This window comes from Rhinopithecus bieti, unplaced genomic scaffold (genome assembly GCF_001698545.2).
Source record: "Rhinopithecus bieti isolate Rb0 unplaced genomic scaffold, ASM169854v2 scaffold_4653, whole genome shotgun sequence".
NCBI classification, from domain to species: domain Eukaryota; kingdom Metazoa; phylum Chordata; class Mammalia; order Primates; family Cercopithecidae; genus Rhinopithecus; species Rhinopithecus bieti.
The window spans coordinates 62,614-65,952 of NW_016804400.1; the positions used below are offsets into that span (position 1 = coordinate 62,614).

At 60.6% G+C, this 3,339-nt stretch overlaps 1 pseudogene; it reads right to left on the minus strand.

The window, feature by feature from the left end:
- Positions 1-255: 255 nt before the first annotated feature.
- Positions 256-2,062, minus strand: LOC108526872 (suppressor APC domain-containing protein 2 pseudogene; annotated as a pseudogene).
- Positions 2,063-3,339: the final 1,277 nt, after the last annotated feature.

Below are 3,339 nucleotides of genomic sequence, written 5' to 3' on the forward strand. Positions count from 1 at the left end.
CTCTCCCTATGACGTGCCTGGGAACTGTCTGGAGGCCCAGGTTGATCCCCCTCCTGGGGACAGGGCCCTCCTGGGGAGCCAGGCTCACAGGTTGTTTTGTGGGACTCAAAGTGGGGCAGCCACGTTGGGTCCCACAGGATGAGGAAGGCCATCGCCTGGCCAGAATGAGGAAGGCCATCACCCTGGGGTCTGCAGGAGGCACACGCAGGCCAAGCTCTAGTCTACCTGGCTCCGGGATCCGCTGCAGCCAGTCTCTCAGGCTTGGCCAAGACCTGAAATCCGACCGCCATCCCCGGGGCTCCCGTGCCAGGCGGGCATCCCCTGCTTAGAGGTCATCCCCACCCCCTCCATCTGCTCCCGCCCGGGCGACAGCCGCTTTGTCCTGGTGCCCTGGTTGAGGTCGGGGGAAGCTGCCCTTGGACCCGCAGGTCTCTGGCGCAGCGTCGGCGCCGCAACGGAGCCGCCTGGCGCCCACTGCAGGCCTTTGTCGGAAGTGCAGCCTGGCGCGAGCAGTTCTTTTCCCTGGCGATGGGACCCCAGGGCAGGCAGCATCGCTGGAAGCCAGGGCAGCCAGAGATCTGGTAACTCGTGGAGGGGTCCCCCACTGTCCACTGACAGCGGCAGTAGTAGCTGCGGACTATGCGGACTCAAGAGAGCTCCAGCCCATGTCAGCACCTGAGGCCAAAACCAAGTCAAGGGCTCGGTGTCCGGGTCAGCCGGGGACAGGCCTGGGGAACCAGGATGGCAAGGCGGACAGGAAGGCGCCGACTCCTGGACTGCCTGGGCCTGCTGGGGGTCTCCAGCCAGAGAGGTTGGGTGCGACAAGGCGCCCGCCCTCGAAGGGCTGAGTGCCAGGCCGGCACTGGGGGCCCACTCAGTCCACACCTGCAAGATGAAGGTGGAGTACAGAGACTTCGCGTCCTGCTGGCTCAGGGCACCGGCCTCAAACAGCTGCTTAATGAGCACCTACTTCTCCTGCTCCAGCTGCGTGATGCGCTCACTCTTCTCGGTCACCTCCTGGGTGAGGAGTCGGTTCCGCTCCTTCAGCATGAGGATGATCTGCTGCTGCCATCCCGGAGACAAGGTGGACGTCAGGGCAGAGCAGACGGCCCGGAGGAGGACGTGGGCAGGGCCTGGCTGGCCCAGGCTGCAGCCAGCAGCTCCCCCGGCCACCGGGCCACCTCCTCTACCTTGGGCAGTAGCCGTCCCAGTGGGCGAGGGCTCCCCACAGCCCCAATGTCGGCGCTGGCTCTGCTCTGGCCCAGGCGGCACTGGCACTCCTGCAGTCGTTGCAGCTGCTGCTGGTGCCAATTGCGGCCCGGCACCATCATCTCCAATCCCTGCGGCAGCATCTCCCTCTCCTGCTCCAGCTCCTACATCTGGTCAGCAGGCCGCAGTCCACGCCGCTGGTGATGGTGTGCCTCCGACGTTCCCCTCGGGCACGGGGGGGCATCCGGGTATCCCCTGAATCCGCCTCCAAGGTCCTGCAGGCCGCTGCACCTGCGTCCGCGCGCTGGCTCGGTTCCAGCGACGGGCTCTGGGACCGCTCGCGCTCGGCTGGGCAGGGCGGCGCCTTGGCGGGGGCGTACAGCTGCTCCAGGCTGCGGGCCGGGCCTCTGGGACCTGTCAGAGGGGCGCGAACGCCCAGGGACAGGGGCTTCCTCTCCAGGACCGTCAGCAGATCGTCAGCCGGTGCAAACAGCAGGCGCTGCGGCGGCTGGTCTCCGGGCCCGGCCCGGGCGCGCGTGGGGTCCCGGGTGCGGCAATCGGCTTTCAGCAGCGAGGTGCGCAGGCCGGCAACCAAGCGCTGGAAGGTCAGGTAGCAGCTGGCTGGGGCCACCTGACTCAGGCCTTTCAGCACCCCGCTAGGCAGCCCTCGCGCTTTGGCACCCTGCCAGCAGGACTGGATCTCTCGCAGGTGCACGCAGCCGCGCCGCCGGTGGTCCAGGATGTCTAACAGGGTGAGCAGGCTCTGCAGGAAGGCGCGCGGCAGCCCATCCGTGCTGCGCGCGGGCTAGGCGGGAGACACGCAGCCCCGCTCGGCCGTCGCGGCCCGGGCCATGGGCTCCCAGCCTGGGTCCCCTAGACCACCCGCATGAGTCCCCGCGTGACTCCACCGCGGGGCCAGCCCTGCGCACTCCCAAGACTTTCAATATACTTCGCATTAAGAAGATTTTAGTAGATGACCTTAATAAAGTTACGTTTAATCCTATTATACTAATTGCTAATAGGGAGGTTTGTTTGTTTGGTTTTGCTACCACAAAACTATCTGAAAAGAACATCTTCTGCTATGTGTCTTATATAATTTTTATAGGATACATGAAACGTTGCATGCATGAATGTGATACTCAGCATGATATCAGAGTGATGTGATATGACAGCCATTCAATGCCTTATTTTTTTTTTTCCAAAATACTTCTGGTGATTGCTTTTTCCATTAGCACAAAATCTACTTAAGTTCAGTTCTACAAACACCCATGATTCATTTTTATACATGTGTCACAGTTCTGGGTAGTGAAAACTAAATGAAGGAATGCAAAAAGTGAAAACTAAATGCGTACTAAAGAAGTGTGTCCTGAGGGCCCGCTCAACATGGCAGAATAGGAACAGCTCCAGCCTCCAGCTCTCAGTGTGAGGGACACAGAAGATGGGTGATTTCTGCATTTTCAACTGAGATACTGGGTTCATCTCACTGGGGCGTGTGGGACAGTTGGTGCTGGTCCTGGTCCACAGGCGCAGCCCAACCAGCCAGAGCTCAAGCAGGGTGAGGCATGCCTCACCTGGGAAGCGCAAGGGGGAAGGGAATTCCTTTTCCTAGCCAAAGGAAATTGAGACACACAACACCTGGAAAATCAGGTAACTCCCACCCTAATAGTGTGCTTTACTAAGGGTCTTAGCAAACTGCACACCAGGAGATTATATCCCACACCTGGCCCAGAGGGTCCCACACCCAGGGAGCCTCCCTCATTGCTAGCACAGCAGTCTGAGATCTAACTGCAAGGCAGCCACGCTGGGGGAGGGGCGCCCACAATTGCTGAGGCTTAAGCAGGTAAACAAAGCGTCCCAGAACTCCAATTGGGTGGAGCCCACCACAGCTCAAGGAGGCTGGCCTGCCTCTGTAGACTCCTGCTCTGGGGACAGGGCGTAACTAAACAAAAAGGAGCAGAAACCTGGGCAGAGGTAAATGCCCCTGTCTGACAGCTTCAAAGAGAGCAGTGGATCTCCCAGCACAGAGGTTGAGATCTGAGAATGGGGAGACTGCCTGCTCAAGTGGATCCCTGACCCCTGAGTAGCCTAACTGGGAGACATCCCCCACTAGGTGCAGACCAACACCTCACA